Below are 11,640 nucleotides of genomic sequence, written 5' to 3'. Positions count from 1 at the left end.
CTGCTCGTCTGACAGGGCATATGAAAGAGAAGCAGTATCTGGGTGGGGCTGAAAGTGTACCAACACTCTTGACCTGACCCAACAGGCCTGCCAGCTCTGTCACTGTGATGGAGCAAAGCACCAAGGGAAGATTACAAACCCTGCTCTGTATGAATCCTGGTCAAGTAAACAGAAGTATAACATTTTACACACTGACACCGGTGTCTGCATTTGTTTACACAGCTCTCATTTTGGTTGCTCAACTGCAGACAGAGTGAACGTGCTGATTTATTGATCATGTGTTAAAACACCTTTTGTTATTGAAAGAAGTCTTTATTGGTCAGTAAATGCTGATTACCATTCAGGCAGCCCACATGGTAAGAAAATACAATTCCTATGTTTCTATGTATTCTTAGTAAAATGCTATACATTTGACGGAAAAACCATGAATACTGTTTTATTGCTCCAGAATTAAGCACGATATTCATATTTCGATTGTTCAGTTGATATCATTCCAAGAAAATTGCTGATATTAAATTTCAATGTCTATATAATTATTCATCATTTTTCCAGTGACACTGATCATCCAGTAAAGTAGTAAGGCCCTTGAAGGACTGCCCCTGCTTGCTGGAACCAAAGACACACCTGCTGTACAGAACGACTCCTACCATACTTTGCATGCTTTGTTTACATAAATCAAAACAACAAACACACATTGCACTGTTGACAAGCACTCTCAGCTTCACATAACATCCATACCAGCAGGGTTTATGAATGACTCACAAATTTTCTTGCTGGCCTGACAGTTTCAACTTGTTCTAACTTTCAAGATAGACAGAATCAGTGCTCAATCTCCACTCATGTATTCTCTTTACCACTTATTAGCCACAGGACTAATTCCACCTGACACTGGTAAGGCACTCGGGGTTCAACCTGGACAGGTCACTTGTCAATCACAGGGTCACATTAAGAGACATCCAAACATTCACTCTGTCATTCACACTTACAGACAATTTGACCTACTTGTCAAACAATCTGACTGTTTTTGGACTGTGGACGTAAGACAGAGAACCTGGAGACAACAAAGGAAGAACCCAGATGGAATAAAACCGGGAACCCTCTTGCTGTGAGGTGAAGGAATCGACCACAGCACCACTCACAAACCAAATACTTGAACACCAGCTAGAACTGACAGGATTCTTCTGACAACACCAACTTCACTTCTTTGCTCTAGTGCCCTTTTTAACGTTCCAGTGGGTCACAAATGACCAGATAACATCGGTCACTAACAAGTCAAACTCACAGTGCTTGTCATATGCAACTGACAGCAGGTTTTAGTGTACAATGAAGGCCATACTTTACCAACCACTCTGGATGCCTTTGCACAGTATGGAAATATGTGTAGCACAACAATGGAGATATTCAGAATGCAAAGACACCTAAGAATAGATATTTCACAATACAAAACTAGAAAAATGAAATTACCGTGGCAAACAAAAGACTACGTTGCAAACCAATTCCCAAACACATGCCACATTTAGAAATTAGGATTGTGTGTTGACACTGTATTCCTTCTTTTCCATGCCGTGCAAGTTCAGCTCTCATACCTTGCTTTCATAGGAAGAAACTCTTCAAACTTGTGGAATGACAGCCTGACACCTCACAGCATATCATTGGATGGAAAATATAGGAAAACAAATGGATAATAGGTAAGGATGAAAAGCTGCTATGTACAGTGAATTTTATAATACTACAGGAGAATTTCAATGAAAAAATTAGGCTTGCAATTTAAAACGGATTAGACAAATTATTTCATGCTTTTAAAAAGTGATTCAAGTTTCATAGTTTCTCACATGTGTTCTTCTCAACAATACCTTTTGTCCATATTTATTTTCTTATAGGATTTGTCATTTTTAGCACACCATTTTGACCACAGAGGGAAACTTGGTTCATCAGCAGAGCAGTCTCTGATTATCCAGGAGAGTACAAGCCATCTCAAAATCACTTCTCAGGAATGAGAAACACATATCTGAGGCAAAACAAACAAAATGGAGGTGCACATTCTGAACAGCAACTCTTAGCATGTGGTCCGACAGGTGCGGGGCCAGATACCACGGGTTACTGAAACGTCTCACTTGTAGGTTTGTCTGGATCAGATCTCACTTAAGTGTTCAAGGTGCTTTCATTGCAACATCCTCAGCCCCAACATCCTACAGTGTGTGACTCTGCCGAACACTCACAGCAGAGATATGAAAATTATTTGATAATCCTTTCTTTTTCCTATTTACGTTGAAACTGAATCCAGCTTTACAGAAATTGAACATAGGGCTTAATTTATTTGACATTCAAATCAGGAGCTTAAATACCTGCCTCAAAAAGTAAGTGAAAATACACTTAAGTGAGTATAAAACTGTTAGATTTGGCTTCTGTACAGATTAGAATTTCAGATTCAACATTAATATATCAGTGACATTAATCTCTTGCCTGTTAATCTCCAAAACCATAAATGGGAACAATCTGAAGGCTCACATCCGCATTTATGTGGCGTCACATCTAATGGGGATGCTACCTCGTCCGACCGGTTCGTCATCTATTTTTCTACCCGCTATCTTTCCCTCCCTCCAGGAATGTGACGGAGCAACATGCAGAGGTTTCACCACGATTTACTCATCTGAATTATCTCCAGGTGCAAAGTAGTGTTTAACAGGTATGTAACGGCACACTTGGATCAGGCAACTGCTGTCCCAACTTCCACCAACACCCCACAACACAAAAAAATTTTAAAAAATGTAGACACTGTAGTCTACTGTTGAAGAGCCCAGTGTGTGTGTTACGAGGAAAACTTGTAATATTTTGAAGAATCCTTTGTATAACCCCCTGCCTGTGCACCAAACGTCATAGACAACACATTTTAAAATAGAAAAGACAAAAAAAACTAACAAAAAAAAAAGAAAAATAGCCACTGATCTTGATTGACAGAAAATGAACACAACCCCAAGTTGCTTTAAAAAAAAAAAGATAAAAAGGCCAAAAATGAATTTTAATTGAACATGAGAAACAAATGTAAAATGGGGTCATTTGTGCCTGGAAATATAAAACTAGTCCTGCTTGGCAGCCCAGCATTAAAAATGCTAGTGACTGAGCAGCAAGACATTGAAAGCAACTGGTGACAGAAACAAAAGGCTAAATATTCTGTCTTTTTATTACAGAATTAATTCACAAACGAACTCTAGGTGTGGAAAAGAAACCGACATCCGGGTCATCGAGGAAACACGACTTTTTTTCTAAAAGTAGTGAGGCGGACCGGAAACGCCAACAAGTGATATTTATTGAAGCAGTACATTAAAAAAACACCACCAACTTTTGAAAATAAGTGCCGAATAAAAAATTACGTGTAAAAGAGAGAAGAATTATTTTGATATATATCTAAAAATTTAACACGTTTAACCGACAATCAGCCATGAAAACTCACCTGTGGTCTTGCGCACACCGGATGCAGCTGCTGCTACACGCGCTGCTTTCTAATTGCACGTGCGATGCGGCCGGAAGTTGTGCATCATGGGAGTCCACCTATTCTTTATCCGATTTTGTTCTTATTTTTATTATTATTTCTTAGCATAATAGTCCGTTAAAACAAAAAATAAAGAATACATTATCACGCCACAGTCATTTAATAATCAAATAAATAAGTAATATCATTCAAAAACAAAGATAAAACTTACATATATTGGAACCTGTGCTTGCTGTCTAATTTCATTATTGCAAATGGTTTTCAAACAGAAAAAAAGAGTTATTGTTTTTTTGTTTTTTTTTGATCAGCATTATATTACTGTGTCTTTTATATGTTTTCTCAAACAATTAAAAAATATCATACATACATGATCACTTTATTTTTCCAGTCTGTGAATACTTCCAAAACAACTGCTGGCAACTGACTATCAAATGGGAACAATATTCATTTTGAATTACATAGGATTATTTCTACCAAATCATTATCTTTTCTTTTTTCCTCATGGAGAAACAGAAAACATAAGAATCCTAGCTTTGGCTTGGAATCGGGAATCATTGTTTACACAAAAACAGGGAAATCTGCTACCTCTCATCTCCAGCTACATGGGAACTACCTGGGGTTTGTTCAGCCCTAACGAAACAAAACAAAACAAAATATGTATCCAAATAGAAACCTGATGCTCTCTGAGTTACCTTTATGGAGAAGGAGCAGCTTTGCAGGCCACCAAGGCCGTTGTTTTAATCCTCTAAAATCAAATGCTGTTTCCATCCAGAACAGCAGTATTTTATCAAACACAGGACGCTGAAAACTGTGAGTCCAAGCTGTCACAGGCAAACACCTCACACACTTCTAAATTAGATTATTTTAATGCATAGATACCCAGATACACCGATGCTTTTGTAATCAACAACAACATCAATGGCACATTTAAAATATGTACAGACACCCACTTTGCATGTTCAGCTAGTTGCTATGCTTACTTCCTCCTGCCTCCCTCCTGTAATTTTACGTTGATATTTCAGCGATGCAGGATTTCCCAACGCGGGAGATTCATGTCAAGTGGTCAGTAAGGAAGCCTGAAAGGTGGATGTGAAAGGTAAGAGAATCATTCCTGCAGGTCACCACTTTTGCAATCAGAAGTTTGTTTCATAACTTAGTTGGATAAATAAATACCACAGATGCATTGTTGGATTAGGGTTTTAAAATGCTGAGACATGACAGCAGCGTTATGTAAGTGAGATGAGTGTAACTGAATGGAATGGGGACTGTTAAAGTGTGTGATGAGTGTATTCTGTGTGACGTTTATGACAGCATTCTTTATTTATAGTGTTTAAAACTGCCAAGCTTATTGTGGTATGTACATTTGTGTGTGTGTGTGAGAGAGAGAGAGAAAGAGAGAGAGAGAGAGCAAGAACCTTGAGAACCTTTTTGGTTATTCTCCTGTCAATATTTCAATATATAGTGTGGAAGTTTCCCGGTGGATCAATACACCAACGATGAATGTTCCAGAATATTATACGTTGCTGTCCCCCTTAGCAAATGAATGTTGCGTTACAGTGACTCAGCAAGATTTATTGTTAACATTTTGAAATGTGAATTAATACGTCGGGAATATTATGAAGGGAAATGTTTTCCTGCTACAAACAGTAAGAGTTATAGCACCCGGCAAAAAGCCATAACTGTTCCCGAGGCGCTTCTTGTCGAATTCTGTTTTCTCCTCGATGTTTCCCCAGCTGATAGATTTAAGTTTCCACTTTTTTTTTTCAGATTATGTTAGTGTGTGGCTATGGTTGCATTGAGTAAAGATGTTCTAACTGGTTTGGGGTAAAGTTGGGGTCAGCTTAGCTCTATATAAGAGTATTGCATCTGTAAATGCAGCAAATCTGTAAGATTTATTGTTTGCCCATTGGAATATGTTACATTTTTTCATTCCTATCAAATAAATGAGCAAAAACCCGAACTTGATTGGTGGGAAACAGACTGACGTAATATTATGGTTGAGGAAACGCATTCCAATGAGGAAATGATGCTGAACCACACAGAACCACACAGTTGAATTCTAGGTTTGAACGTTTGTGGCTGCAAACTCGCTGTGTGTGAACATGGAATTGGTCCGGACTAACACACTATTGCATTGTCTGTGGTTCGTGCTGGAGAGCAGCTTATTTTGGGTTAGGGTTACAGCACAATGTGAAAAATATGCTGCATGAGGAGCCGGATGTTTTCACCAGGAATGATAATAACACAGGGTGTGTTCCAAGCCCCCAAACAAACATAACTCTGAAAGATAACATACCAGTGAAGCGATCCTATTCAGTAGTCCCCGAGCCCCTGTACAATGAAGTCAAAGAGAATATCCCAGAATTATTGGGCAGGAAGTGGATTGTAAAACCTAAGTCTCCGTAAGTGGTGCCCTGTGGTTTTTGTTCGTAAAAAGGAAAAAAAAACAACTCGAGACCCTGTATCGATTAAATGACCTTGAAGTAAATGGCAGTCCCAGACGGACATCCCCTGCCTGGTATTAAACATCTCATTGACACACTTGGTAGATACAGCTGGGTCTCAGCTTTGGAAAGTCCATCCATTATTGCTGAGGGTCAGTGACATGTGACAGCGCTCATAACTCACGGGGCTGGTATGAATGGCTGCACATCCCATTTGGGATTTTAAATACACCAGTCACCTCTCAGAGGATCATGGACATAATGCTCAAGTCCTTGAGGGAGTAGTGAAGCTTATACTTAAACAATGTTTTCTGCTATGCAAATACATTTTGAGTAGTGTGTCTAAATACTGAGGTGTGTCCCGAAAGCCCTCCAAGGCTGCGGTGTAAAGCCGGAGCCAAGAAAATGTGAGCGTTTCAGAATAGAATTATGTTATATAGGAAGGCTGGTTTTTGATGAAGGACTTCGGACTGACCCAAAAGATCTGGAGTCGGTCACTTAGATTCCTCAGCTCATTGGGCATACATAGGGGGCGTTTACAGAATTGTCAGTCTGCCGTATGAGCCCTTGCATGAGAAAAATGCCGCAGTTGTTGTTCCCAAGTCCTGTCAGGAAAAAGAAAATCTTGCATCCATTGTATATTGTATGTTGAAGTGTGTACAGAGGACCTGTATAGAGACAGACACAACTGCTGCATCTACAAAGGTAGCAGAGGTGGTTAGCAACCAAAGGTTACTAAAGAACAACTTTTCTCACAGTGGTAGCTACTTCCACCTGTAAGCGCATGAATCCTGTAAAATTGACAAAAACAAGGAATAAGCAGTGATATGACAAATGGAGTTTGAGGCTTTACCTGGAAAAATCTGAATGAGACTTAATTTTAAAGCTTGCTGGACCATTATTGCCCTGTGGCCCTCAAACGCCTCCGTAATAACAGTTGTCACTTGGGGGCTGAATGAGTTCTGGGCCTTGTTCCACATTTGCCATTTAATAAAAAAGGGAAATTGAGGTAGTGTTGTTTCATCATGCAGAAGACACCTGTTTAAAAAATGACTGCTATTATCACCTACACACTCGAAGTTGTGTTTTTTGGTTACCTTCATACAAACGCAAGCAGGGGGGCTTAAAATGGACCCCAGTTTTTGAGGGCTAATTTATGTGCTTCTAGAAACAAATCTGAAAAACTGCCGCAGAGAAATTCTTTGATGAGTTCATTCTAAGGTTTGGCTTCTTTGCAGAATATAGAGGTTGCAACAAGGAGGCTCTGGGGATGGAGGAGCAAATGACGCGGAGGTGCTATCAGCAGGTGGCAGCATGTGATTAAAAAGAGAGATTTCTTTATTGACTTCCTGAGCTCGAGTGGTCGATTTCACGCTGACTCTTTGGGGAGGTCCTGGTAAACCCAAACACCTAGTGAAAGTAGAAAAAAAAAAAGCTGTACATCTGAAAGGTCTTTACACATCCAGAGGAATTTTTGAGGTAATCTAGAAGCTCATCAGTGGTTCTGGGTGAGATGCATCCTGAGATGTGCTTGACATTGTAGAGTTTATATGGAAATTACTGGCAGTGTAAATGGTGTAGTAACTGTTCGTTCCCTTCAGTTTTTTTTTAGGGGAGGGTTTGGAATATCTGTTCATCGTATATGTTTTGATGGTGATTGAAGTTTCTATTTAAAGAAATAAACTCATGTTGTCTTAAATTGACAACACTGAAATTATAAACCTAATAAAATAAATATACCATTTAATGCACACCTTTGCTTCCATCTAGTGGGCAAACAGTGAAACTCCTCCACTGAACCTATCTCTGAGAAGTGGACCTTTAAGTTCAGCACAAGTTCTGCACTTGCACCCACAGAAAAATTGACAGTGAAAAGATTCTGGACTGAACACCAATTTATTCTGAGCTTTTCCATTACTTCTGTACAATACCAACAGTTTCAAGACCTGGAAATGATCACGTGATACAGCCACAGACGGAACCCTGCTTGAAGCACAACACAAAACGACAGGGATACAATCTCTTCATTTCTACTTCAGGTATGTGCTGCAATCTGTGTTTTGGCAATCATATGTATCCTGATATAGAAGCAGCTTTTCAAAACCGTTCTATTACATGACAAGAGAAAAAAAATAAAAAGGAAAAGCCCTGGAGCAGGATTCCCAGCGTAATTGTCAAGTCTGACCTGAGCGCTGAACGCTGGCAGTAAAAACTGCTCTTTTTAACACTAAAGGCAGACACTGGAGGATGGTCAAGGCAGAAAGGACAAAACAAGCACAAGCAACCAACAGACTCAATCAGTTTGTTTTGCTCTGGTAAAAAAAAATTAAATAAACATCCAGAAAGTTAATATTCCTGGTCCATTTTTGGTCTTTAAAGAGTTATACAAGACTTCCATGTTTACAACGGGAGTGAATTTTCAAATGCGTGATTGTCAGAAATTGATTAGTTGTGTTGCCATCAGTCCAAAAATGTCATGAAACTTCTTGCTTAGAATGAGTCCTGGACATCTAAGTAACAGTGACATTATTTGTAGTAGTATTATTATAACTACTTTTCCAATGTGATTGAAAAAAATTGGCCAGCCAATTACTTTCCCTGGGGGGAGCAGCAAAGGTCTTCTCCAAGCATGGATGCTGCTTTGTTGTGAAAAAGTCAAAACTCTAAAATTGAATGAACTGATGTGACTTACCTTACTGGCTTGGAAAAAACAGAATCAAGCCAGGAGCTATAATCACACAAAAGAGAACTTTGTCTTGAAACCAAACTAAGTTGGCTGTTTGAATAAGACCAAGAAATGGGAATTTCATAAGAAAAAAACTTCCAAATGGGATTCAGGGCATCTTTTGCATGAAAGAAGGTCAGTGCACAAGACAGTGTGATGGGACTTTTTTTTAAAGCAGTAAATTATACTGTAACATATAGGATTTCAGAGGTTTAATTAAGGGCTGTGAATTTCTCACTGAAATACACTTGTTCAAGAGGAAATTAACACTGAAAATCAACCAGGGGTCCTCTGGAAGTGTTTGCTTCCATAAAATGATTCCGGATTGAATAGCAGCATGGCAGCTAGACCTTGTTTTGAAAATGCTCAAAGAGCTTTGGGTCCTAACCTCAAAACTCATTCATCAGCATCGGCACATAAACCTCCATCTGATCTTTCCTCCCTTTGTTTGCTCAGGCCTGTGTGTCCAATAAAAGCACTGGATGGTTTCATTCATCTTAACAGGTTCTTACTCAATAATAGAAAGCTCTTCTCAGCATAGCATATAATTAAACTGCAGAACTAAAGAGTCTCCATCAATCCTTTTTTTCCCACCCAATTATGTAGTGTCTCCAAAATGATCACCAGAATATGGTACATGTAGTGTGTTCATGTTAAATGGAGCTAAAAGCACAACCTCGATTAGCCTCTCTAGCTCACTTAGATGATACAAAGTGTAGCCGGGCAATTGACCCGACGTGTCGATGGCTAACATTCACACGCTCTAACTGCTTCTTGCTTATGCGAATCAATACGGTTAAGACTTTTTCGAACGCGTGCAATCCTGAAACCTCATAAGTTTTCATCCAATGTTAAGTCACATGCCTCCTTCGTAACTGATCCACATCAGGTTCTTGAAGCAAACCCAGGTGGATGATAGACAGACAGGACAGGAAAAAGAACGAGCAGCTTACCCCTAAAACGATGCCGTATCCAAAGATTAAAAACATTCCAGCTTCAGAGAGGATGTCACTGACAAAGATTTTAACATTAGGTCCAGCTCAGCAAACGCATACAGCTTCGTAACACTTTCCATGGGGATAGATTCTGCACTCATTATGTCTGGATTTTTATTATTATAGATTTAATATTTGTAAATTATTTTGCTGATATTCAGGTCACTTATTTCAATCTGAGGATTTGCCAATGAAGTTTGGGGGTAAAAAAAAAAAGTTTGGGGCTACTAGAGGATAATCTGGTGGAGATCATTGTATAAGGATTTTGATTGCAATGAATGCCCATCAGCAGAAGAAATAACCAAGTACATCAATTGTTTACAAGTGATGTCAAGGGGTCACAGCAAACAAGCATACACAGATCCATTAGTATTTGGACAATGACAACTTTAGAAGCTACGCTTCAGACGAGACGCGGACTGGAAACACCTAAAAAGTCCTCTCCAGTTACAGGACAAGACTGCTTGACAGATATAACCAAGGATATCTTGCACCAGGGTGATGGGGAGAGCAAATTACAAAGCGGGAAAGGAATGGCTTATGATCCAAAGAGTATTACATCATGAATGAAACATGGCAAAGTGTAATACATGGTCCTGTATGGCTGCAGAGGGAACTGGGTCACCGTTGTTTCATGATGATGCGACTGCTGACAGAAGCAGCAGGGTGCATTCTGGGCTTTACGGATCTCGGCTCTGTATAGATCAGCACCCCCGTGTGAAAAGGGATAATCACCCAAAACCTATTGTGAAAGCAACTCAAGAGGCTCTTGAGGTAAAGCAATGGGATGAATTCTTCAAAGGTCATTCACCAGATCTCAACCGGACAGAACATGTTTGTCTGTTAGTGAAGACCAAACCAAGGGAACTAGAAACCTGAAACAGTAACCCAAACCCTCAACACTAAGGGTCTGGCGAAGTGTCTCAGTGGAGAAGACCCAGAGTTTAGTGTTGACCATGAGTATAGAAGGAGATTTATCAAAGTATAAAAAACAATCTTCATATTTACAACTAGTTTCTGTTTTCCAGTTACTTTTGAGCTGCTGAAAATGATCAGCTATGTATAGAGATGGCCCATTTTGTTTAACTCTTTGAATTAGGGGTTGAACTGTACATTGGAACATTCATTGGTGGGTGTGCAGATGAGAAACAATGAAAAAAAATGTAGCACTGGCCAAATACTTATGGACCTGGTGGAAGTTACCTTTCTGTGCAAAAATGGGGAAACGCAATAGTTAGGAGAACGGCGCACACAGCACCTACTACTCCCACATTCAAGACAAAGATAACGTATGGCTTGAGATGGCTGGGACATCAAGAATATGCTAAGGTGGCTGACACCCACATGCTAACAGCTAGCCACCAGTGTTAGAGTCAACCCTGTAATTTATTTAGTTTTCCGTAGCAAACGTCAGCGTAGGAGACAATCTGTCTCGTTTAGTGCGTGGGCTAGGAACCGCTTTAGAAGAAAAGTTCTTTTGTTTTTGGATAAAAATGCAAAGCAGGCGTCCTGAAGATTTGTACCGGACCTGGTGTGCATAGTCGCCCTGCTAATATCCACTCATTGCGGGCACTGCATTTTCACATTGCATCTTCAGCTCATTTGCATGGCTTTTAAGAGGGTAGGCAGATATGACTTGTTACCATTTACATTGTTACTGCTAAATTTACCATGAGATATCATGATACGCTTTGAAACTTTTAACTAACCCCCTTGAGAGGACATTTAACAGTAATAGCTTTTGGGGTGGGGGGCGTCTATCATTCAACATAGCAGACTTTGGCAGGGGAGCAGTTTTGCTGTACGTCAAACGTTCGAAATGTTAGTGTGTACACAAATCAATGTGACATTAACTAACTGTCTATTCCGGTTATCTCGCACACCAGCTCTTGGGGGCCTGGAGCCAATCTCAGCTGTCACTGGTCGAGGGGGCAGGCTTCACCCTGGATTGGTCACCAGCCCATCACAGGGTGGGTACACATGTTG

Source organism: Fistularia commersonii, chromosome 23 (genome assembly GCF_037954325.1).
Source record: "Fistularia commersonii isolate RoL2024-O1a breed Wild chromosome 23, RoL_Fcom_v1.0, whole genome shotgun sequence".
NCBI classification, from domain to species: Eukaryota; Metazoa; Chordata; class Actinopteri; order Syngnathiformes; family Fistulariidae; genus Fistularia; species Fistularia commersonii.
Note: the sequence above shows the minus strand (reverse complement) of the source record.